Raw genomic sequence first — 15,096 nt, 5'->3', positions numbered from 1 at the left:
AGGAAGATCAGCTTTCCAGGCACTGATTCTTGAGGAGAGGTTTCTTAATGGTGTTGCCTGGTCACAAGAAGGATTCCCCCAGCCCCACCCTCAGCCTGGGTTTAATCTGTAGCTGCCCCAAAGCACCTTGTGTTCATAGTGGGGAAGAATGACTCACAGGCTGAATAAGTTCAGAGTCCCGAGAGCATTGAGGTTTAGTGGTGAATATCCTACTGTGGGGAATCGGGAAACCAAGTACTGGTCCTGCTTTGGCTGCTGACTGCGAGAGTCACTCACCGTCTCTGAGCGTCGATGTCCTCTAAAAATAATAGGAGCTAATATGTATCGAACGAATCCTGTGTTTCAGGAATGATTATTATCATTTTGTGCGCCATTTCATTTCATCCTCAGAGTTCTGCTATGGGGTATGACTATAATCGCCTCCATTTTGCAGATGAGGAAATCGAGGCATGTAGAAGTTAATTTGCCCAAGTTCATAAATCCGTAATGACCGCTGGGACGCAAATACTGGTGGGCAGATTGGCCTTCAGTCTCTACCCTTATTCCTAACACTGCACCACCTCCTAAAGTGAAGGGAAAGGACAAGAAGATGACGAGGGTTCTTTTAGCCCTGCGAGTGTGGGGTGGAGGGGGAGAGGGCTCTGTTTCTGGGGTGAGAAGATCCAGTGTTCAGCTCTACCTTGCTACTCCCCACCACTGAGAATCTTTCAGGGAATATGGCTTCACTGTTAGGCCACGGGTAGCATTGCAGGACTTGGTTTAGCTCCTATGCCCCACAAGAATACTTATCAGGGCCATTCTTTTCTGAGCACGTGGGTTAAGCGAGATCTCAGTGGTAGTGGAACCTTGGAGAAATGAAGCATCGGGAATGTTGGCCACAGAGAAAAATGCTGCAGCAGGAAGCTGCAAGCTCTCAGCTCGCTGCCTTGATAGGGGCCACGGTAAATCAGGAGGTGCCGTGGAGGCTGGGGCTGGACCTCAGGGGCAGAGCCTAGCCAGGGGCTGGGGACCCCCCAAAACAACAGCAGACCAAGTTCAGGCTGAGAAGGCAGACTCTGTGGGGAAGGGGGCCGAGAGAATGAGGGAGTAAGGGGAAGGAAGGAACAGACGGCCCCCAAAGGGTCTTGGAACAAAGGGGAAAAGGGGATTGTAGTCACATTGGTGTCGGTAGCCCAAGAGAAGAGGAAAGGGCTCCCGTGAGCCCTGAAATGGAAGGAGAGGGAAAGAAGTAAGCAGCTCACAGCAAGCAAGAGGAGGAAGTGGGAGATGCGCTGCTTCCTGTAGAAAGACCGATGACTGAAGACAAAGCTGGGTGGGGACTAGTCCCTGGGCTGCAGGAGCCGCTGCTACACATACACACAGCGGCTGCCGCGCCGTGGGCAGCTCCTACTACTGCGGGGCTGGGCTGGGCTGGGCTGGGCGGGCTGCGCCGGAGCTCGCCTGCACACAGCGGCTCGGAGGGAGGAGGAAAGCCACTCGACTCGGACCAGCTTCGGGAGCCAAGGTAAAGGAAACACTTTTCGTGTTGCTCCTCGCTAAGAGAAAAATGACCCTCGCCTGCGGTTGTAAGGGCAGATTTCGAGGGGGAAGAAAGACACATTGTTCCGGGGATGGGGGGAAATGGTCAGGATGGGTTGTGTTAGCAGGGATTTTTGAGAAGGACCAAATTCGTGACACCTTGATTTGAAAAAAAATAATCCTCATTAGTGCTTAGCTTCGGTGACTCATCAGGAAAACACGCTAAATGTTAAGAAGCTGTTTGCAGTTCTCTTGGAAGGAAAGCAGAGCCCAGTGGAAATCAATTGGGGCTCTGAAGCTGTGGGCTGATCATCTGAACGTTGCAGTCTTGTTTGAGGAGTGTAAAATGTTAATTGCATTATCTTTCTTACACATTGCACTGGGGTAGCTTCTATCTTGCAGCGTAAGGACTGTGATTTGGCTTTTTGTTTGTTTGTTTGGGGGGTTAAATCCTTTTGTACTCAGAATTTGCCAACAAAGGCTGGAATTGCGTATGTGAGGGGCAGTATTTACCATTAAAAAAAAAAAGGTGTCTTCCTCCCTCTGCTCTGTGCAGCTGCTTTCAGGATAACCTCAGAAACAGCTATCATTTACCAGTGTGTCTTATCCTAAAGTTGCATTCTTTCTCAAAAGAGTGTGGCGGGTTTAACTTGTCTAGACTCGGATACCAGTGTATATATGGATTTTATGTTTATATAGATTTTATTCATCTATAGGTCAAGGTGCATATTAGCCTCAGTGATGGACAACATGTAAAAGTGTTGCCAGGTTGTTTCCTTACCTGCCTATGCTGTGGATGGACGAAATAGTGAAATCAGAACTTGATTTTTATTCTTTGATTTTCTTGAGCAATGGGCCCTCTTATTAGAGTCTATGGCCATGGCTTGTTCATATTTGTGAATGATACATACAAGTGCAGTAAATAGGTCTAACGGATTAGAAATGAGATTGTGAGATTTCTTTGGCAGGCTATGTAGGAGGGTTTAATATCCTAGTATAGCCTGATTTAAAAATTAAGCTGTGTCTCCAGCAGAAAATGTGGTTAAGCAATAAGTGATCGTTGATAAAAGGTTTTGTCTTGCATTTTTACAATGAAAGGAGATAATTTTCAAAAGAAAGAACTGATTATAGTGGAGTAAAAATAATAAAAAGGTCATATTTAGACACTCATTCTTAAAGTGTAGGTTTTAAACACTAAATATGCCATGGAAAGTGTATATGCTTCCTCATTTATCATTATTCTCAATTGTGAAGAGCTCTAGTTTTTTTTTTTTTTTAATGTCACCTTATGAAATTGATTTGTCTTCTCAAAATGTGTGGGGTAGCAGTGCATTTTCAGAGATAAGAATCTTTAGGTACTAAAGAAAAAAAAGTCAAATTTTCTGAGCATACTTATGAAACTAAACCTGTGTGATGACTAAGAGGCGAAATAGTGCTGGTATTGAAACCATGGAGCCCCTCTGACAAATCCATTGAATTTAATCAAACCTGTGGGCAAAACAAGTCACGCCACATATTCCATGGTTCCAGTTCCCGTATGTCTGGGAGACATACGGGAACTGGAACCATATGTAAAGATCATCTTCCCAGAGAGGAGATCTCGGGTGCATCTTGGATCCCGAATGCCCCTAACTGGATCTCTGTGATCAAGCTGCCTGTCATTAAATGAAATGGAAAGTTGGGAGTCCGGGCTGTATGAATGAGGATGGGGCTCACGCTCTGGTACTTACTCAGCTACGGGCTGGATTCACGAGATAATGCCAACACCCTGCTTTGTGTGAGGATGTGTAGACAATCTGCTTTACTCCTCACTGTGTGTTTCACAAAAGAGTCAGAAAATGAAACCTTGACTCATAGGCACAGGGGAGTCCAGAGGCCCCCTGCTCCCTTTCAGAAAACATCAAACAAGAGATGCCTATTTTCTGCACAGCCCCAAACGTTCCCTTAATTATGAAATTCCAGCTTGAAGCACAACATGAATGAGTAACGGCAGATCCGTAACTACGATGGCAGGAGGTTTAAGAAAAAGAGGAAAAAGTTCCTGTCCTGTAAAATGGGACTATTTCCTCTTCTTCTGGCCAAATGGAATATTAAAAGACATACTACTTTTGTCCACAGTGTTCGGAGGCTTTTGAGGGAGTCAACCAACACTGAAATTTTAATTGTGTGTGTGCGTGTTTTTCTGCCATATGGCCAACGGCAGAGTGGAAACACGACTCCTGGTTGGTCCTGGGCCTCATGGTGGGCTCGTAGTGAATGCATTTGGTCGGCTGACTTTTTTAGCCTACTTCAGAAGGCAGGCTCAACTTTTAAGTATAAAAGCTCTATAGTCAAAGCACAAAGGCTCTTCAGAGACAACTGTGGGTAGCAGAAAACAGCATGGTGGAGTGAAAAGAATGCAGGCTTCAAGAGTCAGGCAGATCTGCCTTTGAATCCTACCACTGGTTCTCACTCCTTCAGCTGGTACGTTGTTATGAACCTTGCTTTCTTCACTGTAAAAAAGGGTTAATAGTACATAATCAGGGTATTTTTTGTTATTGTTTATTTGTTGTGTTTTATTTGGTTTTTGCTTTTGCGTGTGATTTGTGAGTGCCTGCCTGGTACCTAGTAGGTACTCAGATGTCATTTTTTCTTCTGCGTCGGGAAAAGTTAGCGTATTCTTGATCTTTGCCACTATCTCAAAGATTCAGGAGACATTTTTTTTTAACTGTAGTGAAATATATATAACATAAAAGTTCCCATTTTAACTATTTGTAAGTGTGCCATTCTGTGGCATTAAGTATACTGACACTGCTGTGCAACTGTCACTACCATCCATCTCCAGAGCTTTTTCATCTTCTCAAACTGAAAATCTGTTCCCATTAAACAGTAACGCCCCATTCCCTCCTCCCCCCAGCCCCTGGCACCACCATTCTACCTTCTGTCTATGACGACTCTAGGTACCTCATGTGAGTGGAATCATACAGTATTTGTCCTTTTGTGACTGGCTTGTTTCACTTACCAAAATGTCTTCAAGGTTCATCCATGTTACGGCATATGTTGGAATTTCCTTCCTTTTTTAGGCTGAATACTATTCCATTGTATGTATATACTATAGTTTTTTATCCATTAATCTGTTGATGGACACTTGGGTTGCTTCCATGTTTTAGCTATTGTGACTAGATCATGGGTGTACAAATATCCCTGCTTTCACTTCTTTTGGGGTACCCAGAAGTGTAATTGCTGTATTATATGGTAACTGTGTTTAATTTTTTGAAGAATGGCCATACTGTTTTCCATAGCCACTACACACCATTTTCTATTCCCACAGCAGTACACGAGGGTCCCAATTTCTCCAAATCCTCACCAACATTTGTTATTTCCTGGGGTTTTTTGTTTGTTTGTTTTTGACAGTAACTATCCCAGTGGGTGTGAATTGGTATCTCTTTGTGGTTTCAATTTGCATTTCCCTGAGGATTAGTGACGTTGAATATCTTTTCACGTGCCTGTTGGCGATTTGTATGTCTCCTTTAGAGAAATGTCTATTCAAGTCCTTTACCCATTTTTTAATTGGGTTGTTTTCGAGGAGACGTTTTGAAATGGCGGCATCTCTTAACATAGTTTGTCAGAAAGATCATGATTATAATATTTGTATTCAGTCTCTTGCATACACCAGTATTATCCCTGCCCAAGTGAAATACATCTCTCAAAAGTAACTTTTAAACGCAAAAGGAGAAAGAAAATCTGCGTAGATCCTGATAATTAGTGATATCAAGAACCTGATAGTGAAATTCAAACCCTAATTGTAGACCAGTGATCCTGCTGGTCAGGTGCAGGCCAGGCCCCCCCAGGAGGGGGCCATCACTTCAGTGTCTTTCTAGTCTCTACTCATTAGCTGCAGGAGAAAAAGTGCCCAATAGGTAGCAAGTTCAGAAAAAGGGAGGAGAAACTACATGCTAAATTGTTCTCAAACTCTTTATAATGGAGAGGATTAACCTTGGAAAGGGGCTATAGTAGTTAAACAACAATAGATTCTGAGAGAAGTTTCTACTAATGCAATGTGATTCTAGTCTAAATTTCACTTTTGAAAATAAGAATCCTGTGTTTCACTTTCCACCACAGATTTCACTCTCCATTCCAAAACCAGTGAGGCAGGGTATGGATGGGGCTGAGGCGATCTGGGCAGAAAGATTAGGGAAGACTCTTGAACAGCAGTGATACCTGAGGTTTATGGTGTGGGTGCAGATGTTGACCTTGAATGGTTTGAAGAGCTCCTGAAAAACTGTATGTTAATTTTTTGTAATGCACTCTGTGTGTGTACTAGGAGGTTGGATAATGACCTCCAACTTTTTAAAATTTGCAAATCTGTTGGTTCTGTGGTTACTGGGAAGACCCATGACTGGCTTTACTAGACCCAGGTGGGAGAGGGGAACAGAGCTGGGTTAAGACTTTGTCCCAGCCTATGACATCATAGAATTGCAGAGCTAAAAATGACCTGGGAACAAACCTAGCCTGTATCAACCCCTCCATGACGGATCACAAAATAGGACCAGAATTTGTTACCTTTCTAGAGCTGCACAGTTGATTAATACCTCACCTCCCAATTTAATTTCCATTTTACTTCCATCCACAGTAGGGCAAATGGATAGAGAAAGTCATTATACTTTGTCACTTTAAAAATTGTTTGGAAGACCATATTCTTTTGTTTAAAAAGAAGAGGGTAATGTTTAAAGTTAATATGCTATGTTTCTGTGTTCAAATTTGTTCAAATGTAAAGATGCCAATGTGGAATTGAGATTCAGATTTTCAGGTAAGAGCGTTAGAGATATATGTGGTTCCTTAAAACTCTTACGTTAAAGAAAATCAGTTATAGTTAATGGGAGTCAATGTTCAGACAATGTTCAGAATCTCTAGAGGACTTCCTTAAACATTAGAAAAGAGGGAGCTCAATTCTCAAACTCTAGAGATAACATGTTTCTTAGAAGTGAAGGTATAAGACAGGGTCAGCTCTTTTATCTCTTGTTATACAGTCAAGCTCTTAATGGAAAGACTTAGTAAAGCCAGTCACCTGACCCTTCCTCCCTATTTCTTTGGCCTTCCCTTGTCCCCCTGCCAGTCTGGTTGTCAGGGTCAGACCTTCCCATTATCCTCTGCCCCAGGCATCTGGCAATAGAGCTGAAGGAGAGGGTCTGGAAACTGGAGTGATGGGCTCTACTCCAGATTCCTTGCAACATGAGCAGGGCCATTGCTGTTCTTAGGAAATCCTTTTTTTTTTTAATTTCACTTTTTACTATCCCCTCTGCATTTTCAATGAAAACCATTAAACCCAAGCCCCCACTCCCTTTATTCATTACAGGTGACCTCACCTCCTGTTATTTGGAGAAGGCATATATTATGGAATTCCTCAACCTCATTCTTTACCACCTCACAATTTCTCATGTCTTCATTCATTTTCTTCTCCTCCCTTCCTAGGTCAAATTAGCACAGCTTTTCTTTCAAGCCTGGACTTGGACTCTTCTTTCCTTTTACTTTCTAGGGGACTATGTTCTGACAATAATTCTATCTCCTTACACATTTGGCTTCTTCTTTTTATTGGCCCTTGCCTCTTTGCCTGCAAACATGCTTAGTTTACACATATAAATTTAAACAAACCAGTTGCCAACAAAGCTTCCCCTTGACTTTGGTAACCTCTACTAACTTTGTTTTCTTCCTACCTGTAGCGAAGGAAAAATAGTTTTCCCTCCACCTTTCTCAGTGCTGAGAAGCCTGTAACAAAAGACAGATTGATAAGAGAAAAACAAATGGACATTTATTAACTTGTATACCTCATGTGTACATGGGAGATACCAGGGAAAAATGAGGAGCTCTCAGAAGTGGTTTAGAACTCAGGCTTAAATACCATCTTGAGCTAAAGACAAAATTAAGGAGGAGTGGAGGAGGGCAGTTATGGGGAGGCGGCCAGGAAAAGTGTGGTAAATAAGAGTAAGATTTGATATACATATTTAAGTTGGTTCCACTCCTTCTTTTCCTGGAACAGAGAGGGAGGCACCCTTACAGGAGATTTCCTTTATAATGTAAATTTCCCTTACAAAAATGTAACCTCTAGTATGTTTTCATAATCTCTCCAGTGTCTCCTGTTTCCACGATAATCTGCCTGAAATAATTCTTATGCCAAACAGGCATATTTTGGAGTGGCATATTCTGCCACCCTTCATGCCTCTCTGAAGGCTCCCAACATCTCCATTAACTCCAAGTTCTGCTCCCCAAATATGAGTGTTCTCAAGATTTGATTCTTCTGCCACTAAATTTCTCCCTCTTCCTTTATCAAACCCTTTTCTATGATTTCTGACATTGTCACCAGGGTGGGGGGCAGTTCCAAATCTGATTCTCCATCCTGATCTCTCACCTACTCTAAACGTGCACATCGAGCACCCTGCAAACTTGCCAGAACATCCAACCCACTGAAACTGAGACTCCAAATCAGTGCTTGCCATTGCCTTTCCCCACTCAAAACCAGCTCCTCACCTGATTCCACAACTATTAATGACACCCCATTCTCAGTCCCTCAATTAGGAAAACCCAATTTCATTGTTTTCCTCACCAAACAACCAAGTTGGAGTCAGTTGCTCAGACCTTTGCATTGTCACTGGAAACATATCTTGACACCATCTAATCTTTCCCATGTTGACAGCCAGTGTCTTGTTCTAGCCCTCCTGACCTCCACCTGGGCTGATTTGTTGTTTGTGTTCTTCCCTCTCCCTGGAAGAACTTTCCTGCTTCTCCTTCCACACTTCACCCCTGTAGTCTTGCTTCTCTGCGTAGCCAAATTCCATTCATCCTGTGAGGCTCAGTTCAAATGCTGTCTCTTCCATGAAGTCTTCCTTGGTTTCTTCCTTTCCCAATAAAAAGCAATTTTTACTTCCCCTGAAGTCTTTTGTTCTTTCGTCACAGCAATTAGTGCCTTCTTGTGTGTATAATGAAAATCTGCTTTTTTTTTTTTTTTCTTTTGCAAACTCTTTGAGGACAGCAGCCACACCCAGTTTCATCTTTGTCTTCCTTACAGCACACAAATACAGCTTGGGTTTTTGTTTGTTTTCAATTTCAGTTTTATTGAAGTGTAATTGGCAAATAAAATTATAAGATATTTAAAGTGTTCATCATGGTGATTGGATATACATATATACTGTGAAAGGATTCCTCCCATCTAGTTAATTAACACATACATCACCTCACATATATTTGTGGGATTTTTGTTTTTGTTTTGTTTGTTTGTTTTTGGTGAGAACATTTGGGTTCACAAATGCAGTTTGTTTATCATTCGTTTAATGAACTTTCTTGAGTCACTTATTTTTTTATGCAGAGTGGACTAGATATTCTAGGAGCTTATAAACTACTGGGAAAACAGACAAATACTGACAGAACTACAATACAGTCAGTCTGTCCGCAAGTCTTAACGGAATGTCTGCAATGTGCCATGTGTCCTTCGAGGGGCCAGGGACACTTGGATGAACAAAACAGGCCAGTTCTTTGTTTTCTTGGAAATTACCTTCTATTGAGAGAGACCTGGTAAACACATAAACAAATGGTTTACAGATCTAGCTGCACATTAGAAATCACTGAGGGGTACTTTGAAAAAACACCTATGACCCAGCCTCAACCTAGACTAATCAGATCAGAATTAGCCAGGATCGGACCCCATTGACAGAAACAAATTACAATACAAGAAAATATCAGGTAGTGATAAGTGCTGAGGTGGATTAAAATAGAAACAGATTGAATGATAGAGATTGTGTGTATGATGGTGTGGCCATGGGAATTTTACCTTTGTTGGGTAATCCCTGAAGGCCTCTCTGAGATGACATTCACAACTCATGTGCCTTCCCTATTAGTAGTGAGGCAGACAGAGCTGCTGTGATTGGCTAGTTCAAGTGTCCTGTGAGGCCATGGCGCAGGCCCGCCTCTCTGAAAAACTGGTCTGGTCACCAGACTCCAGAAAAAGGTCTAGCTCTATTAGCAAGGAAGAAGGGGTGAATGGGTATCGGGTGTTCAACAGAATCTGCCACTATTATTGTTTCCATCCTATACATGAAGATATCAAGGCCCAAAAGGTTAAACTTATCAAAATCATACAACTTTGAGTTGAACAGTGTTTCCATGCATTCTCCTTTCAGAAAAACAAACATACACAAATACACACAAATGAAAAGCTTGCTTTAGTTGATGGTGATGATCTAGGTAGACTAGAGAAAGAGTCCTGGAAGAAAATACAAAATGGCTCCTGTGAGATGAAGCAAAGAATCACCTTCTAAACAAATGATTCCAGAAGAAATTACATCAGGTCCTAGTAAGTGATAAGAATGGCATTTAATTTAGACAACTAGCCCTGCATTTCTGCATTGTAAAATACACATATATATAATTAAATTGAGTCTTCCTGACTCGTCATTTAAATCAATTTGATCTAAATAAAATCCACCCTGGGCCAAGAAATAAACAAGAGAGGCCAAGGGTTCTGTTTATGATGTCTATCAGACTTAAAGGAAAACACTGTTTTGTCTAGAGAGGTATGCATTTTGTGGATTACAGCACATGTAAGAGAAGCAAGAATGCTCTCTGAAAATTCTGATTATGAGTTATTTTGAAAATAGTTTTCCACTTTCCAACTGCAGAGGCAACATGCAGTTCTATTATTGTTGCATTGTCTTCATGGTTCCTATTTTTCATTCTGATATTTCATTTCAGAGGCTAGGTTTGTGAGGCAGCAGGAGTGAAAAAGGGAAATTGCAGTGAAGCTGCCGTCAGTACAGTGTTTTTACTGCTTGCCTCTAGGTGTATTTCTGTGCATTCTCTTCGTAACAGATTAAGTGTTAATGGTAGGAATACCTTCTCTGTAATAAATGATCGAATGCTTCCTACTCGTATATTTGCATCTTTAAACAGGAAAGTAAAAGTTCATTTCTAAGCTTTGCCAACAGAGCTGTGTTTAAGAAGGGTATTTATCTGATCTGCACAGAACCATATGAGAAAAATTGTGAAAAAATTTACACAGAAAAAAAAATTAACAGTCCTTTTAGTCTAGTCTTTCTTTGGAGAATTGAATGGATCCTTTGCCATTATTTTTTAAACTTCATGAATGATGGCTGTGTTTAGAGAACATTACTGTATATAGGCATTAAAGTAATTTTGCTAACAGTTTTATTATTTTTTTTCCATTGGGGGAAAAGAAAACTTGATATCAAACAGTCCCCACATTTTTTTTAAAATTAAACTAATAAAAAATTTAAGTTAAAAAAAATGAAAATTTCTAAGCAAAAAAAAATTGATTTTTTATTATGTTTTAAAATAATCTGAAAATACTACAGTATACAAAAATAATATTCTAAGGTTTAATACACAGGAGAGCATAGTAGTTAAAGAACATTGGTTTGGAATCAGAATGTCCTGGACAAGTTGCTTAAACTATCTGTGCCTCTGTTTCCTTATCTATAGATTGGGATATAATGACAATACCTACTTCACAAAATAGGGGAAAATTATATAATGTATGTAAAATGTTTATTTTACATGTCATAGTGCCTGACATATAGTAACTAACTATTCAGAATTGTAGCTATTATTAGTATAATTATTATTGTTACCACAAAGATGGAGTAGAGGATCTTCAGTTCTAGCCATGGGGTTCTCAGCCAGTTTTAGCAGAAATGATTATGGCCCAACATGAACCACAGGTGCTCAGAACTTGAAGTAAGAAATCACCTGAGGAAGCCTGCTTCCTCGGCATAGTCAGACGTCAGTGTTGTGACTTAGTTAAGTGACAGTCTCAGGCTTGCACTATTTGTTCACCAATGCATGTGATTAGGCAAAAATATTTCTGGTTTTCCTTCCCAGCTCATGATAGGCTTACAGGTCTCCATCTGCTTTAGTTAGGTGTAGCCCTGTGTCTTGCATTGACCAGTGAAGTGAAAGCAGAAGTGATGTTCACCTCTAGGAGGAAGCTTATAATGACCAGAATGTGAGCACATTCCTTGGCAATTGACAGTGGTGGAAACACAGGGACAGTGGCTGAGCTCTTAAGCCTGGGTCTTAGAATAAAGACAACACAGAGATGGTCTCTCCACTGACCTGCAATGGACACATAGTGAGAGTGAAAAATGAGTTTTTCTGTCTTAAAAGATTTGGGGGTTGTTTCCACAGTATAACCTTAGCCTATCCTGACTGATAGGCTCTGGTTATCCCTTCAAGCTCTAGAGAAAAAAATATTATTGGTAACAATACATAAAATATGTAGCAATTTAGAGATAGTTGTTTTTTAAAAATTTTTTAAATTTAATTTATTTTTTTATACAGCAGATTCTTATTAGTCATCAATTTTATACACATCAGTGTATACATGTCAGTCCCAATCACCCAATTCATCACACTACCACCCCCACTCCCCCGCCGCTTTCCCCCCTTGGTGTCCATACGTTTGTTCTCTACATCTGTGTCTCAATTTCCGCCCTGCAAACTGGTTCATCTGTACCATTTTTCTAGGTTCCACATATATGCGTTAATATACAATATTTGTTTTTCTCTTTCTGACTAACTTCACTCTGTATGACAGTCTCTAGATCCATCCACGTCTCAACAAATGACCCAATATCGTTCCTTTTTATGGCTGAGTAATGTTCCATTGTATATATGTACCACATCTTCTTTATCCATTTGTCTGTCAATGGGCATTTAGGTTGCTTCCATGACCTAGCTATTGTAAATAGTGCTGCAATGAACATTGGGGTGTATGTGTCTTTTTGAATTATGGTTTTCTCTGGGTATATGCCCAGTAGTGGGATTGCTGGATCAAATGGTAATTCTATTTTTAATTTTTTAAGGAACCTCCATACTGTTCTCCACAGTGGCTGTATCAATTTAGATTCCCACCAACAGTGCAAGAGGGTTCTCTTTTCTCCACACCCTCTCCAGCATTTGTTGTTTGTAGATTTTCTGATGATGCCCATTCTAACTGGTGTGAGGTGATACCTCATAGTAGTTTTGATGTGCATGTCTCTAATAACTAGTGATGTTGAGCAGCTTTTCATTTGCTTCTTGGCCATCTGTAAGTCTTCTTTGGAGAAATGTCTATTTAGGTCTTCTGCCCATTTTTGGATTGGGTTGTTTGTTCTTTTTTAATGTTGAGCTGCATGAGCTGTTTATATATTTTGGAGATTCATCCTTTGTCCATTGATTCATTGGCAAATATTTTCTCCCATTCTGAGGGTTGTCTTTTCATCTTGTTTATGGTTTCCTTTGCTGTGTAAAAGCTTTGAAGTTTCATTAGGTCCCATTTGTTTATTTTTGTTTTTATTTCCATTACTCTAGGAGGTCTAGAGCAGGTCTCTAATCCATTTTGAGTTTATTTTTGTGTATGGTGTTAGGGAGTGTTCTAATTTCATTCTTTTACATGTAGCTGTCCAGTTTTCCCAGCACCACTTATTGAAGAGACTGTCTTTTCTCCATTGTATATCCTTGCCACCTTTGTCATAGATTAGTTGACCATAGGTGCATGGGTTTATCTCTGGGCTTTCTACCTTGTTCCATTGATCTATGTTTCTGTTTTTGTGCCAGTACCATATTGTCTTGATTACTGTAGCTTTGTAGTATAGTCTGAAGTCAGGGAGTCTGATTCTTCCAGCTCCATTTTTTTCCCTCAAGACTGCTTTGGCTATTCGGGGTCTTTTGTGTCTCCATACAAATTTTAAGGTTTTTTGTTCTAGTTCCGTAAAAAATGCCATTGGTAATTTGGTAGTGATTGCATTGACTCTGTAGATTGCTTTGGGTAGTATAGTCATTTTCACAATATTGATTCTTCCAATCCAAGAATGTGGTATATCTCTCCATCTGTTGGTATCATCTTTAATTTCTTTCATCAGTGTCTTAAAGTTTTCTGCATACAGGTCTTTTGTCTCCCTAGGTAGGTTTATTCCTAGGTGTTTTGTTCTTTTTGTTGCAGTGGTAAATGGGAGTGTTTCCTTAATTTCTCTTTCAGATTTTTCATCATTAGTGTATAGGAATGTAAGAGATTTCTGTGCATTAATTTTGTATCCTGCAACTTTACCAAATTCATTGATTAGCTCTAGTAGTTTTCTGGTGACATCTTTAGGATTCTCTATGTATAGTATCATGTCATCTGCAAACAGTGACAGCTTTACTTCTTCTTTTCCAATTTGTATTCCTTTTATTTCTTTTTCTTCTCTGATTGCTGGTGCTAGGACTTCCAAAACTATGTTGAATAATAGTGGTGAGAGTGGGCAACCTGGTCTTGTTCCTGATCTTAGAGGAAATGCTTTCAGTTTTCACCATTGAGGACGATGTTTGCTGTGGGTTTGTCATATATGGCCTTTATTATGTTGAGGTAGGTTCCCTCTATGCCCACATTCTGGAGAGTTTTTATCGTAAATGGTTGTTGAATTTTGTCAAAAGCTTTTTCTGCATCTATTGAGATGATCATATGATTTTTATTCTTCAATTTGTTAATATGGTGTATCATATTGATTTGTGTATATTGAAGAATCCTTGCATCTCTGGGATAAATCCCACTTGATCATGGTGTATGATCCTTTTAATGTGTTTTTGGATTCTGTTTGCTAATATTTTGTTGAGGATTTTTGCCTCTATATTCATCAGTGATATTGGTCTGTAATTTTCTTTTCTTGTAGTATATTTGGTTTTGTTATCAGGGTGATGGCGGCCTCATAGAATGAGTTTGGGAGTGTTCCTTCATCTGCAATATTTTGGAAGCGTTTGAGAAGGATGGGTGTTAGCTCTTTTCTAAATGTTTGATAGAATTCACCTGTGAAGCCATCTGGTCCTGGACTTTTGTTTGTTGGAAGATTTTTAATCGCAGTCTCAATTTCATTACTTGTGATTGGTCTGTTCATATTTTCTATTTCTTCCTGGTTCAGTCTTGGAAGGTTATACCTTTCTAAGAATTTGTCCATTTCTTCCAGCTTGTCCATTTTGTTGGCATAGAGTTGCTTGTAGTAGTCTCTTAGGATGCTTTGCATTTCTGCAGTGTCTGTTGTAACTTCTCCTTTTTCATTTCTAATTTTATTGATTTGAGTCCTCTCCCTTTTTTTTGATAAGTCTGGCTAATGGTTTATCAATTTTGTTTATCTTCTCAAAGAACCAGCTTTTAGTTTTATTGATCTTTGCTATTGTTTTCTTTGTTTCTATTTCATTTATTTCTTCTCTGATCTTTACGATTTCTTTCCTTCTGCTAACTTTGGGTTTTGTTTGTTCTTCTTTCTCTAGTTCCTTTAGGTGTAAGGTTAGATTGTTTATTTGAGATTTTTCTTGTTTCTTGAGGTAGGCTTGTATAGCTATAACCTTCCCTATTAGAACTGCTTTTGCTGCATCCCATAGATTTTGGATCGTCCTGTTTTCATTGTCATTTGTCTCTAAGTATTTTTTGATTTCCTCTTTGATTTCTTCAGTGATCTCTTGGTTGTTTAATAACATATTGTTTAGCCTCCATGTGTTTGTGTTTTTTACGGTTTTTGCCTGTAATTGATTTCTAATCTCATAGCTTTTTGGTCAGAAAAGATGCTTGATATGATTTCA

General features: G+C 39.9%; 1 protein-coding gene across 1 annotated transcript in view; it reads left to right on the top strand.

Moving 5' to 3' along the window:
* The first annotated feature begins 1,368 nt into the window (after positions 1–1,368).
* The window catches only part of GNG2 (G protein subunit gamma 2), a 136,360-nt gene continuing 122,632 nt past the window's right edge, over positions 1,369–15,096 (top strand). The window contains exon 1 of the mRNA XM_060004562.1: positions 1,369–1,504. The gene's annotated coding sequence lies outside the window, so the exon portion shown is untranslated. The remainder of the gene's footprint in view (positions 1,505–15,096) is intronic.

The sequence above is a fragment of the Delphinus delphis genome, chromosome 2 (assembly GCF_949987515.2).
Source record: "Delphinus delphis chromosome 2, mDelDel1.2, whole genome shotgun sequence".
Classification (NCBI taxonomy): Eukaryota; Metazoa; Chordata; class Mammalia; order Artiodactyla; family Delphinidae; genus Delphinus; species Delphinus delphis.
Note: the sequence above shows the minus strand (reverse complement) of the source record. Positions and strands in the feature narration are given on the sequence as shown.